Source organism: Engraulis encrasicolus, chromosome 1 (assembly GCF_034702125.1).
Source record: "Engraulis encrasicolus isolate BLACKSEA-1 chromosome 1, IST_EnEncr_1.0, whole genome shotgun sequence".
Taxonomy (NCBI): Eukaryota; Metazoa; Chordata; class Actinopteri; order Clupeiformes; family Engraulidae; genus Engraulis; species Engraulis encrasicolus.
The window spans coordinates 19,800,610-19,815,609 of record NC_085857.1 but is presented as its reverse complement, the minus strand read 5'-3'; the positions used below and the strand labels follow the sequence as shown (position 1 = coordinate 19,815,609).

General features: G+C 47.2%; 1 protein-coding gene across 6 annotated transcripts in view; it reads right to left on the bottom strand.

Annotated features, from left to right (window-relative positions):
- add3a (adducin 3 (gamma) a) overlaps window positions 1-15,000 on the bottom strand; it is a 271,834-nt gene that overhangs the window by 107,017 nt on the left and 149,817 nt on the right. For 2 of the 6 annotated variants that reach the window (XM_063198387.1, XM_063198418.1), the window contains exon 1: window positions 12,390-12,760. The exons of 3 other annotated variants lie outside the window; for them this stretch is intronic. The gene's annotated coding sequence lies outside the window, so the exon portion shown is untranslated. Of the gene's footprint in view, window positions 1-12,389; window positions 12,761-15,000 lie in introns of those variants that run through there. One more of the 6 variants, XM_063198423.1, reaches the window with a different exon arrangement.

Genomic DNA, 15,000 nt, shown 5'->3' with positions numbered 1-15,000 from the left:
ACTCACGCTATGCAAAGATCTCCCAAACACTCCGCCAGCTCACCAGTGTTTGGTGGTACATCACCACAGCTCCCATGACGGTAGGGACACATAGGAGGCGAAGCAAAGAGAGGCGAAATTCAACCGTCATCAGGTCGTCGCAGCGAATTAAATGGAATGGAACAGTTTTGTTGTTGATTTGATTGGGCCGCGGCAGGCGAATTGGCTCCTCATTTGCATAACATTAAACTTTCTTTAATAATTTCGCTCCTGTTCGCTTGCTTTCGCTTGCCTTCGCCTCTCTCACAGGAACTCACATGCACCAACGTTTTTGAAGAAACTGAATCAGAGTCTCTGATGCATGGTAGACAGGCGGATATTAAACACCAACGTGATCAGACATCTGGACCACACAAACTGTGTACTGTGTTCCGAGCACAAAACTCACTTAAAAACTCACAAATTCACCAGCCCTCAACAACCCTGCCACCCCTTCAAGTGCGGCCAATAACCCGATGTTTTTGAAGTTGTGTTTGATGCTCGGAGAGACTGACAGAGAGGGGCACACAGTGACCGATGTGTTCATCCTCCTCACATGCTGACTGATGTCTTGCCAACTGGAGGGGGGAGAGAACACAGCAGAGAGAGAGAGAGAGAGAGAGAGAGAGAGAGAGAGAGAGAGAGGGAGAGAGAGAGAGAGAAAGAACGAATGAGAGAGAGAGAGAGAAAGAAAGAACGAATGAGAGAGAGAGAGAGAGACAGAGAGAGAGAGAGAGAGAGAGAGAGAGCGCAACAGAGAGAGAGAGAGGATGGGTCAGTCAGAGGACTTTCAGCTCGTGTGTAGCCCAGCGTTACAGATTTTTGAGCAGAGGTCACCAGGTCTCATAGACGTGTGTGTGTGTGTGTGTGTGTGTGTGTGTGTGTGTGTGTGTGTGTGTGTGTGTGTGTGTGTGTGTGTGTGTGTGTGTGTGTGTGTGTGTGTGTGCGCGCGCGCGGCCAGAGCACGGGGTTACATGGGGTTCATCTGAGGTAAGCAGGTGAGAGCACGAGATAACAGAAAATATAGCAAACAGTTGGTTCCTGCATCAACTTTCAAGGTCAGGATTTAAGCCTCTCTACTCTGCGACAAAAAAAAATGTTGAACAAACTCTGCATGGCACAATTTAAACACACTTTGTTTTATCAAAAAGGGAGTCCAAAAAAAGGCGCTCCTCTTCCAAAAATGATTAAAAAGCCTTTATTTCAAAACATGAGGGCAGAGACCCACGCATAGCGGCGCTGAGCCTTCAGGCTTATGTAGGAGAGAGAGGGAGGTGAGGCGCAAGGAAAGTGTTAAGGATTCAGCACAACAAGCAAGAAGAAAACAGGATTCGCAGCTGCCACTACAATGAAAGTAAAGAGGCCATGTTTATCAACTCCAGCAGAGTAACCCGGGCTACGGAATTGAGCAGCCTTCACCTTAACCCCTCTCAGAGAGTCAGAGAGAGAGAGAGAGAGAGAGAGAGAGAGAGAGAGAGAGAGAGAGAGAGAGAGAGAGAGAGAGAGAGAGAGAAAGACTGCCCGCCCGCCCGTCTCTCTCGCCAACTCCAAGTTTCTCTTCATCCATCCATTCATCTATCCATCCCCACCTCCTCCTCATTTCTCTCCTCCTCCCCCTCTCCTTCCATCAGTCTAGCCACCTCTTTCTCCCTCCATTCTATCTGTCTCTCTCCCTGCCTGCCTCTCTCCTCTAGCCCTTTACCTCTCCATGTGTTCCTCAATGCCTCCCTCCTTTCCTCCCTTCAGTCAAACTAGCCACCTCTCTCCCTAATTTTTCTCTCCCTTAACATTTCTCGAACTCAGTCTGGCAACACCTCCGTCTCTCTCCCTCTCTCTAACTCCCTCAATCAGTCTAGCCACCACTCTCTATATCCCCTAGTCTTCCACCACTTCTCCTGCCCTCTCTCGCTCTCTGGTCGTGGCTGTGGTAGAGGCTTAACCTCATCTTCCCTCTGTGGCCTGACTCGCTCGTGACTAAGTGAGGCAAGGCAGGGTTAGTGGGTGTGGGGGATGGGGGGGACGGCTGCCGGTCCGTCCGTCAGAAGAAGAAGAAGAAGGTGATCTGGTCTTGGCCGTGCCTCCTCCTACCTAAGCCGCTCATCCGGGTCAAATGGCACTCGCAGAAAGACCTCGGCCCTCAGATAAGGCGACCAGGCTGCCGACAACTACCAACACAACAAGCAAGGAGTGGCGCATAGTAAAAGGGAAATTAATCCATAAACCAGATAAACTAAATTCTAAATGACACTACAGATGATTCCGATTAGACGCTAGCAACAGCCAGCAGCACACATAGGTCACAGACTCAAACGGCATTCGCCGAAAGATTAGGTGACGAGGCTAGCAGCAACAACTAGCCGGTGTTGAGTCTAGCCACGTGCACTGAGACAACTCAACAAGCAAGGAGTGGCGCATAGTGAAGGGAAGTTAAACTATGAAGAACCAACTAAACTCCATTCTAAATGACACTACAGACGATTCCAATTAGACGGCAGCAAAAACCAGCACACGTAGAGGGTCCCAGACTGAGAGGCACCGTGTTCACTGATAAAATAAACACAAAATAAGGAGTGGAGTGTATCTAGTAGAGATGAAGAGGAATCATAAAACCATCAAAACTAACAAGCTATTAAAATGCATTTCCAACATCTTAAGGGAGGGGGGTTGGGAGTGGCGCACTCATGCTTACAATTGCTGTTCTGTCATTTTACGACTCCCTACTGTACAATTCTCCCGCTGGTAGTACAGTACACAATCTGCCATACCATTACAGCAATACCACGGAGAGAGAGGTAGAGAGAGAGAGAGAGAGAGAGAGAGAGAGAGAGAGAGAGAGAGAGAGAGAGAGAGATAATGGTAGAGAGAGAGAGAGAGAGATAATGGTAGAGAGAGAGAGAGAGAGAGAGATAATGGTAGAGAGAGAGAGAGAGAGAGAGAGAGAGAGAGAGAGAGAGAGAGAGAGAGGAAGAGACAGAGAGAGAGAGGAAGAGACAGAGAGAGAGAGCGCGCGCGAGAGAGAGAGAGAGAGAGAGAGAGAGAGAGAGAGAGGGGCGGGGGAGAGAGGAAGAGAGAGAGAGAGAGAGAGAGAGAGAAAGAGAGAGAGAGAGAGAGAGAGAGAGAGAGAGAGAGAGAGAGAGAGAGAGAGAGAGAGAGAGAGAGAAGGGGGGGGGGGCGGAGGGCAAGGCCGTGAGGAGAGGAACAGGTGTCTTTGAGCCTGAGCCCCAGTGAGAGGCGAGTGGAGCTGGTGAGAAAGCAACAGATGTACAGCTACAGCCTCACAGCCAGTGCTCCCCGCTCTGCTGTGTTCCTTAACACACACACACACACATGGGCACGCACAGACACACACGTGGGCACGCACAGACACAAGCGTGGGCACACACACACACACAAGCGTGGGCACGCACACACTAGGGATGTAAATAAAATCGAAATGTATCGATGTATCGGACGTATCGGCCGGCGATTTAATCGAATCGCATCGTATCGTGGGGCATTTTTAAGAATCGAAAAGAATCGAATCGCTGGCCCCTGTGGAATGTCCTAGCTCCATAACACAATAGTAGTGGAAAAGTAATAGGTAAAAAATCGAATCGAACCGAATCGCATCGTATCGCGGGGAATTCTTAAGTATCGAAAAAAAAATCGAATCCCTGATTTAAGAAATCGATACCGTATCGTATCGTCATGAAGGCTGTGATTTACACACCTAGCACACACACACAAGCGTGGGCACGCACGCACGCACACACGCACGCACACACACACACAAGCATGCACACGCACACGCGCGCACGAGCAGCTGACCAGCAGGGTGAAGTTAGATAACAAGGCGATATTGCAAACCTCAGGGTCTATGGGAGGGGAATAACTGCAGCCAAAATAGCTCATCAGTGTTTTGCGAAGTGCTATGGTAAAGAAACGCTCATTCTTTGGTTTACCATAAAGTAAGTTTTAACAAATATTCAGCAGATAGAAATGGGGGAAGGCGTGGGCTTGAGATGAGATGGGCTACAGATCAGAGGGTAGACCAAGCATAGATGTGTGAACACCACAACACAAAAACAACTGCTCATTAAAAATCCCAAACTAACCAACAGCCAATACAAAAACACCACACGATACAAACCATCAGCCCACACAGATGCAGACAAAAGACAGACTATTCGAGAGAGATGATCAGATTCCGATGTATTCATAAAATTCATCTGCCATAAAGCCTAACTACAGCTTTGTCTAAGTAGATAGCTGGATATAGCTGACCGAAACCTTTGGCAGTCTGGCCTACCGTGATGAGAAGTGTCAAGTCATTGTGATATTCTCAGAAATTGAAAATTATGGTCTACGAGGGAACAATATTCACATCATGCTGCTTGACGCTGAACCAAACACCAGACGAACTGCCCCATCAAAAACTCACACACTCTTAAAAAAAATAAAAAAAATAAACACACACACTACACACCCAAGCACCTCAAAAACAACAATCACAAGAGTGATTCATTCACTCAAAACACTTGCTATGAAGCCTTGCAGCAAAGAAACGAAATCACCTGACCTGAATGCATGCAACAGATTCCAGTATGCATCACCACTCCCACTACTGACAAGACAGGGGGCCTGGTGTCCTTTGCCGGAGAAGATAGCCGGATATAGCTGAAACCTCTGGCAGTCTAGCTTAGCACCACCACACACAGTGATAAGCAAATCACACAAGAGCAGCCGCATTCCAGAGAGAGAGAGAGAGAGAGAGAGAGAGAGAGAGAGAGAGAGAGAGAGAGAGAGAAAGAGAGAAGGGAGGGAGGGGGCGAGAGCGAGATATGTCCCACGTTGACCGAGAGCCAACATCATTTCCATATTGATTCCAGAACTGGCCTAAGTCAATAGCATTGTATTGAAGGCACACACCAAAGCAGGCACCAAAGTGTCCCATCATAAAGATAGAGTATGGATATCTGATACCACTGCCCTGATAAAAGCTTGTTAAATCACACCATCTGTGATGATGCCTGGGAAAGTAGTACTATATACTCCTGTTAATGTGTGGAAATAGGAAAATGCTGAAACACTACGGTTTGATAAATTACCATAGATCGTGTTTGTAAAACGTGCACCATGTCACTTGCAATGGCTTCCAACGACACTGCACAGTTGGCCTTACATACTCAACACTTCTGTCTGTTGACAGCAAATCAAGTCTGAACAACTATACAGTACTTGTCTAATTCTGACCCTGGGGAAAGAAAGACTAAGAAAAACTCCAATGAATCAATTAAAGGTTAACCAGACTAATCATCATACCAGAAAATATATTTATTTAGCAGATCTAACGTTATATTCTACAGCATCTGCTTATAGTACACTGTATAGTACTACAGTATATTAACTTCAATTAGAAAGCCTCCTCCATCCTTTCCTTGTGCCAAAACAAACGCTCAACCTACACCAATTACAAAATAACTGCTTCAAGGAAATGTATATGAACTTGACGTTGTGTTAACCAGACTTCTACTTGTGCCAGAACCACCTTTGTCGCTGCAACGTTGATTGTGAAACATCTGCTTCAGGCAAAACTTACTTGAAACTTGACTGGGTTAAACAGACGTCCCTTCACATTAACTCTGATTATGAAAATATCTGCTTCGAGGAAACGTACAGTATAATATGAACTTGGAGGGCTAACCAGACTTCTCATTGTGCCAAACACACCCTTTCTATTGCAACTCTAACTCTGATTGCAAAATATCTGCTTCAAGGAAACTTCTATGAACTTGATATTTGGCTCGTGGCAAAAAAAGAACACCCTTCTCTTCTGAAGCTCTACGTTAATTCTGATTTAAAAACAATAAAACAAAAAAAACCAATTCTGCTTCGAGGAAACGTAGAGTATATGAACTTGAGGGGTTAACCAGACTTCTCATCACAGCTCTAACTCTGATTACAAAATATCTGCTTCAAGGAAACTTCTATGAACTTGACATTTGGCTCGTGCCAAAAAAACGCCCTTCTCTTCTGCAGCGGCTGGCTTGGCTTGGCTGCCTAGTTCACCACTCGTGTGTGATTGCAGTCTGGGCACCAGAGCAGAAACGCTGACGGCTGGGAGTACGACTGATTGCCTCTAGGGACACTGCCAATACCATCAGAGACTCATGCCTCACACACACACACACACACACACACACCTCTCAAATGCTCGAGCATACACAAGCACGCACGCACGCACGCACGCACACACTTCTCCAGCACAGCAGATGAAGTATCGACACCTGACAAAACAGTACCAGCAGCCCATTTTTAAGGCCCTCATCAACACAGTGAAGCTATACTTCCTCTTTCTCTCGCTCTACCTCACACACATTGCCCTCTTCGCAGCACACACACACACACACACACACACACACCCCTTTTCAATGTGCACATACACACCCACCTTCTCTTCCTCCCACTCTCTCCCTGTCTGTTGCGCACACAAACGACTGAATGCCCATCTCTCTCTCTCTCTCTCTCTCCATCTCCCCCCTCCCTCCCTCTTTTATTCTCTCTTTCTGTACCACACACACACACACACACACACACACACACACACACACACACACACACACACACACACACACACACACACACACACACACACACACACACACACACACACACACACACCGCTCGCGCTCCCTCTCTCCCTCTCCCGCTCTGTTTAATGCACACTCCACCGACTGAAAAAGGATATTCCATCGCGGCCCTGAGCTCTGCCAGATGGACAGGTTACATAATCCAATCCTGATTATAGGGGAAGAGGGGGAAAAGAGGGATGTTTTTTGCATAAGAGAAAGAAGAGGATGATGATGGAGGTTGGGGGAAAACAAACACGGGAGTAAATATTTGGATAGGTCTGAGCCAGCAACAAAACAACAAGGCCGACAGGCGGACAACAGATGCGTCCCTCTATGCCAGTTCCAACTATGCCATTTCCCCCCCCAAACGCCCCCCTGGCCTCCTCTGTCAACGCCCCCCGAGGATGTACTTTTTGTTTATTGGTCATCATGGACACTCCAAATATTGTGGCAGGCAGCAAGGCAGCAAAATGGCGAGACATGGCTTTATTTTTTTGCAGTTTAGGGTATAATAAGCTTATCATCATTCTTGGATTTGGAAAAGAACCATAGGCTATGATTTGAAATTTCACATAGCCTAGATGAAGTGAACATTACAAATTACCAGACATTTATTAGGCCTAACAACCTTTAGTATCACGCCATTTCAGCAGTATGTGCATGTGGGAAAGAATCTAAACATCGACAAATAATAAATAAATAAAACCGTTTGGGTGAATCATGCGCTTATGGACTTTTTTTCAATACCAGCTTCACCGTCAAGGCACAAAGCAGTGAAACTCAATTACCCAGAATGCTGCACGTGAGCTCTCTACCCGCCGAGTGATTCTGGAAAACAAACATGGCGGCAACTCGCTTTACTACCTTAATAATGTGTCAATCCGACGCTAGATTTCTTAACTGATGAAAATCGAAGGCAGAAATCAACATTGTAGTGTCTAAATATGAGGTCGATTGGTCTATTTGTGGCGTACATCACGATCGGCTGAGTTGTTGGCCTCACGTTTGTCAGTTAGCCTGTGGCTAGGCTACTTTGGAAAGGCTATGCTTGCACGCATTCGCTCCGGTCCAAAATGGCAAGTCTGCCGCCCTGTGGCCACAGGAAGGAACAATTTAAAGAAAGCGTTTCAGACACAAAAGCGTTTCAGACACAATTGAAGGCGGACGGACGGACGGACGGACGGACGGACGGACGGACAGACCCTCTTATAGAGATGCTGGGACGCATCTAAAAATCAAAATGCCAACAGTGGTATTTCCAGCTGGGACTTCCCTTTAATTTAATCGGGATGAAAGGCTACCCTGCACAAACTAACTCACGTACATAGACACGCACGCACACACACAGCAACTTAAGAAGTTGCATTTGTCATACAGCATCTCTCTTTTCAGAAGAGTCGGGATGTGAAGTTCATGTTTTGTCTAGGTGGCTGCCTTAACTATAAAGTCTGAAGTCCAACACACACACACACTTCCATTACAATATCTTTTCAGCAGACTGGCTTTGGCTCGTTAGGTCTGAAATGACTCATGGAATTTAAGAGTGCTATGGAGAATGGCGGAACCCTCCTGACCTCCAAGCTTGGCACAGCCCAACGCAATGCATCTACTACAGCCAGCCGCCAAACACAAGAAGCTGAGCCAAGGTCTAACTTGGTCCAGCGTTGGCACTGACCACCTTTAAAGTGTCGATTGCATTCTGTCCTGCCACGACCGCCTTTATCCCTTCTGTGACAAGGAGAGAATACTGCATATGGGGGCACTGAGCTCACTAGCAAACCCAGGTGTCGGACCACAAATCGGTCTAAGTGGAATGGGCAAGATGGAGCCCCATTGCACGTGAGGCATAAATGCAGTTCTCGTGTGTGTGTGTGTGTGTGTGTGTGTGTGTGTGTGTGTGTGTGTGTGTGTGTGTGCATGGTGTGCTGTGTCACAAAGACTATGGGAGTTACCCCAGTGGGTGTTTCCGTCACCTGCACTACTGCAAAGCATGCAGGTGACTTCAATAATAAAATATGGCATCTTCGCCTGAACAAACCTTTCAGTTTTTCCAACTCTACCACATCATAGCAAGTTGTCTTTTCCCCCGTCTCTTTGCATCTTTTCCACCAATTATTCATTTCTGAGAGGTGGTTGACTGACATGGCTGTCCTCCCCATGTTATTAACAAATGCACATATTTATGAGTGAGTGTCCCCCAGGAGCAGTCTGCAAGCCGAAGCCTTGGGGTCACCTTCATTGATCTGTTGGACATGTTTGACACAGCCAGGAGTGCAGAGTGCAGTTTTATCTGAGAGAGATAAAAGGATTCAAGAGCATGGACAACATGAAAAGAAGGAGAGCGGTCTGAACAAAATGAACTGAACTCTTTGGAGAAAGGGAGTGAGAAGATGAGAGGAGAATGGATGCTTGAAGAGCATGTATGGAAGAAAGATTGGACGGTGAGAAACCAACGCCTTGAGAAACATGAAAATGACGAGTGTGTGTCCCTTCTCTATAAGTGTCCACTCACAGTCCTCAAAGCGGACAGCAACAGAGCTCTAAATTAAACACCAGCCAACTGGCCAAATGCTGGTGAGATTTCAGTCTGGCTGGTAGAAAAGACCAACATCCTAGCCACTTTGACCCATTAGTGGCCTTGCCCCAGGGAAGACTCCTGACATGATGGTTAGATCAGTTTAGTTTGTGTGTGTGTGTTTGTGTGTGTGTGTACTCTTTATTTACTCTTTAAAAAATAATAATAATAAAATAAAAAAGAACCCCTCTTTGCAACTGCACTTGTTGTTCTGTATATCTCCTGTGCACTTTGTATTTGCTTGTGATGTTGGCTTGAATATGTCCTCTTTTGAAAGTCGCTTTGGTTATAAAGCGTCTGCCAAATGCAATGTAATGTAATGTAATATAATTAGTGAGTGTGTGTTTGGCCAGTAAGGTTAACAGCTACTAGCTATTCTGGCTGGTGCCGAAAAAAAGTTAATTTAGAGCCCTGGACAGCAACAACTAAATGCTCAGAATAGACACCCTCATAATAACGGTGGTTTAAACTGGTCTTGCCATACACGTGACCGCCCGCTGTCCAAGGGCACACACACAGACACACAGACAGACAGACACACCCCCTTGCCTGGCTTCACCCCTCCCTGCCCTCTGTAGCGTTCTTCGCCCTAACAGCTGCAGCGCAGCGCCCCAAAACACAAGTCTGTGTTTACAGGCGGGACACTCGTACTTCGGTCTTTGCTGTGGTCTAAGGGAGCCAGCAGGCAGCTTGCTGCCTGATGATTGCACATGGTGCACAGAGCACCAGATCCACATGACAAGTCGTACACCCAAAACTTCACCAAGCTTAGCTGAAATCATATCTTATATCTTCTAATATAAGATAATATAATCATTACATTACATTGCACTTAGCTGACACTTTCATTTATTCAAAGCGACTTACAACTATTATTTTTCAGGGTACTAGTTACAGTCCCTGGAGCAATGTGGGGTTAGGTGCTTTGCTCAAGGACACTTCAGCCATGGGTGGAGATGTAGGGAGAGGTCAGGGGGGATTCGAACCGACAACCCCTAGATTGAAAGACCAACTCTCTAACCACTAGGACACGACTGCACGACTATAATCATATCTCATATCTTCTAATATTCCTATTGCTATCTGCAAGTGTGCGTGCCTCAATGACCGTGTGACTCTGTGATTGCAGTTGCTGCAGAGAGCACCAGTTCCAGATGACAAGTCATACACCACAGCTGCAACAAGCATAGCTGAAATCATATCACATCTACTAACATTCCCGTTGTTATTTCTGAATGTGCGTTGTAGTGACCGCCTGTGTTTTTCTCTGTGTTTGCATGTGGCGTGCAGAGCACCAGTTGCCCACTGCAAGTCGCACACCCCTAAACTGCATCAAGCTTAAGTCTTAGCTGAAATCATATCACATCTACAAACATTCCTATTGCCATCTCCAAGCATGTATGCCTTATTGACTGTCTGTGTTTTTGTCTTTCGCTCTGTATGTGTGAGTGTGTGTGTGTGTTTACAGCTGGGCCCAGTGCTTTAAAGTATCTCTGTGGTCTAGCCAGCCAGCATGTTGGCTGCTGTCTGATGACTGCACATGGCATGCTGTGGTGTGGTGTGCTGTGGCGTGGGGCTGTGAGGGATCATTGACGACAGCCCAGGCAGCTGATGAGGGCATCACTGGAGGCGGTTTATGTGGTTTAGAGAGGGAGACACATGAAGTAGAGAGGCCAGAGAGAGAGGGAGAGTGATAGACATAGAGAGTGATGGCCTTAGAAATCAGAGACAGATAGAGACAGAGACACAACCCAGAGACAGAGATAGAGATAGAGAGACACAACCCAGAGAGAGAGAGAGAGAGAGAAGAAGAAGAGACCAGACACGGAGAGAGAGACACACAGTCCAGAGGCAGGGATAGAGGAGGGGGATGGTGGGGGACGGGGGACACACCACACCACACCACACATGTAAGGAGCACGGCACCAGAGGACAGTCACAAGATCTTCTTCATGCAGTGGGGCTGGCCAGATCCCTGTCAATGGCTCATTGTGTGGGAATTCCTCGCTGTTTAGTCGCCTCATGAAAAGGGGGGGGGGTCTCCCTATGACTGTGTGTGTGTGTGTGTGTGTGTGTGTGTGTGGAGAGAGGGGCAGTGTGCCTGTATGTGAGAGTATGTGAGAGTGTGTGTGTGTGTGTGTGTGTGTGTGTGTGTGTTTAAGGGCGAGCGTGACTGTCAGACCGGGAAGCCCTGTGGTTCAGGGCCTCAGGGGGGATCCAGAAGCCGAGCTGTTTTTGAACTCCGGGGCTCACATGGCCAGAAAAAATCCCTCCCATCTCCATGGGCTGAAAAGAAAACTGGGCTGTCTCTCTCGGTCTCTCTCCCGCGATTTGGGCAAGACCTCCGGGGCTGCTGCTGCTGCTGAGCATTTCAACTCAGCGGCTCAGCCTTCCCAGAAAACGCTCCCTCGTCCCCCTTCCCCGCTGCGCTGATAGACGAGAGGACCCGACCCACACCCACCCAACCCACCCTTGCAGATATATCCCATACGTGCCTTACATTTCTCCCTCTAGAAAAAAAAGCGTGGCTGGCTACTACGTGTTCAAGCGCCATGGCCCACTATTTATAGTGTGGGGAGTTGGAGAGGGGTCTTCTAGATCGCATTTCAAACCCGATGGCAACAAAGCCAGGAAAGAATCCAGACTAATTATAGCTGTAAACTCTACTGTTGTTGCAGTGCATACGGGGAGGCGTGTGCGCTTCGATTACACTACACAAAAGTATGGGACTGTGCTGGGTTGAAAAGAAACGCCGACGCATCCAAGCCCAAAACAAAAACAAATCAAAACGTGGTGCGTGCAACAACTAAACAAAGCTCGCGGGTTCACATTCTCATAGCCGTGCTCTACGTACTGAGGAACGTCGCCTGATGACTGAACTCTCCTTTAGACACGAAGTTGTGGAGGTCGGCATTCATTGTAAACTCCATGTGGACAATACTCCCCTTCCAAGGTAACGGAGAAAGGGGTGCCATTCAACTCATTTCAAAGGAGGGCCATTGCTTTTCAAATACCCATGCAGGGAGCCATGCTCTCAAGTTGAGAAACGCACTGGCTGAAGTGAAACAATGTGGCTACGGCAGTGTTTTTGTAGCGAACTTGATTTACGTTATGCAAAGAAAGCGTGTCGAAAGCAAAACAGAAATGCAAACATAAAATGACAAAATAGTAAAACAAACACAAACCTGTTCACAATCCCAAGTTTAGCTTATGACGCTGCAAACAGCGGCTTCTGCCCGTTGCACATTGTGTCTTCGTTGCGTCCACAATCTTCCCAAGTTAACTCCGGAGCAAAACGCGGAGAAGCGGGATGATAAAAGAATCCACACAAAGCAAACGATTTACTTCCTCTTCAGGTACATCCTATGTGGCAACGACACAATTGTAGCCCGGTGGGCGTTTGGTCCCGCTCTCTTTTGTCGTGGTAATGGTCTAGTTTTCAGTCGCTTAGTCCACACGGCAACCGACCCACACAGTAGACTCCTGCAGCTGAGAGTGAGTGAACGTGCGCACTGAGAGCCGAGAGCGGGAGAGCGCGCGCGACCCAACCAACTGGGCGGGTGCGTTCGTTTCTATGGCAAAGAGCTGAGAACGCCACGTGACTGGCTTAATCCATCCCACCTCAGGAGTGCTTGGCGCTTACTGACCAATGGCAAAGCGGCTTTGAGGGAGAAGGACCACCCCGCGCGCTCCCAAATCAACCCGATTAAAGGTCAGTGTTCATACTACAGTACTTCATGCCTGCCAGCACCACACTCTCTCACTCTTCCAGGGAGTGACTGAGTTTAGCCATATTGTAGTGTACAGTGAAGATATAAACAAGCATATTGCTAATAACTAAAATAAGCATAGGCCTATTAATAACTTAGAATGCTAGCCTATAGTAAAATGTACAGTTAACTTCCACATTTAACAATAGGCCTACATCTGGTCTCAACAATAAAAAGGCAGTAAAAGGCAAAAACATGTTTGCACAGTTGGCCATATGTTCCTTCCACTACAACCGCAAAAGAGCAAACACAGGACCCACAATAGGCCTACAACCTCTTTATCAGTGAGCTTGTTCACCTGATAAACGCAATACACATTTCACAACGTGCTGTGTGTGTGTGTGTGTATGTGTGTATTCGGTACACATGGCACCGTGTGTGTGTGTGTGTGTGCGTGTGTGTGTGTGCATTTGACGGCTTTGTTCTGTACACATGGGCACCATGGGACAGTGTCGTCTCCTTCCTGGTGTGATGTAACGCTACCCCCAACTGCCCTGCTTTATTGTCTTACCTGGATGGTGTGTGTGTGCCGAGTCTGCCTTTCAACTACCATGGGTGTGCCCCACTCGTACAGCAAAATGAAAATGTGCCATTTTAGTGAAGTCAGGTTACACAGTTACCGCATACAGTGAGTACAGTATCTCAGCACTGGCCGTCTTCCTTTTCATGCCTCGTATACATTAACTCTAAAGTAACCCTAGAGTAGAGTAGAGTAGAGTAGAGTAACTTTATTGATCCCCAGGGGGAAATTCAGGTATCCAGTAGCTTACATAAATACACAAATACACAAAAGCCCACATGGACATTTCAAGACAAAAATAAACAGGAATAGTCATCAGGGTGGGGAAAATAAAATAAAATAATAGAGATAAATGTAGAAAAGGTAATTGTGCAAAAAGACATTCTGTGAGTTGGGATAGACCAAAGCAGAAAAAAACATACTCTGTCAGTTAAGGTAGACAACAAGTGTTGATGGATACATCTATGATATAGTATAGTATGTAGAAGTAGGCAGTGTACAGAGTATGATAGGGGTTGAACATTCTTACAATGTCACAGTAAAGTACAGGTAAGTGTTTTAGGCAAGCACACACACACACACACACACACACACACACACACACACACACACACACACACACACACACACACACACACACACACACACACACACACACAAAGAGGTTCCCCAGTAACTGGGCCAGCTCCGACAGATCACAGTCTTTGCTTGTGGTAAGCAGGAAAAACAAGTATGTCCAGTGGTCAAGGGTCAAAAGTTCCTTAGTGCAGTTATTGGACAGCACACGCACACGCACACACACAAACACACACACACACACACACACACAAACACACACACACACACACACACACACACACACACACACACACACACACACCACACACACACACACCAAGAGGTTTCCCGGGCTGGGCCAGCTCTGGCATCTCAGGCAGTCCAGTCCCCTATGATGATGTTCTTCTTAGTGTCCTTCTGTGTGTTGTTAAACAGCTGAATTGCCCATGGGACAAAGGACTTCCTTAGTCTGTCAGTCCTGCAGGTGAAAGCACGGAGTCTGTGGCTGAACAGACTCAGTTGGTTAGTGAAGGTGGCGTTAAGGGGGTGATGCTGATTGTCCATAATAGAGTCTAGTCTGCTCAGTGTTCTGCTCTCGGTTATTGAGGTGAGTGTCTCCAGTTCCATGCCCACCACTGATCCCGCCTTCCTCACCAGTCTGTCAAGGCGTCCAGCATCTCTCTTCCTGATGCTTCCTCCCCAGCACGTCGCAGCAAAGAAGAGCACGCTGGCCATGACAGACTGGTAGAACATAAGCAGAAGTCGGCTGCAGACATTGAAGGACCTCAGCCTTCTGAGGAAATAGAGCCTGCTTTGGCCTTTCCTGTAGAGTGCATCTGAGTTTGTGGACCAGTCCAGTTTATTGTCGAGGTGCACTCCTAGGTACTTGTAAGTGCTGACAGTCTCCACTTTCTCTCCCCCAATAGAGACAGGCACCAAGGGTGGGAT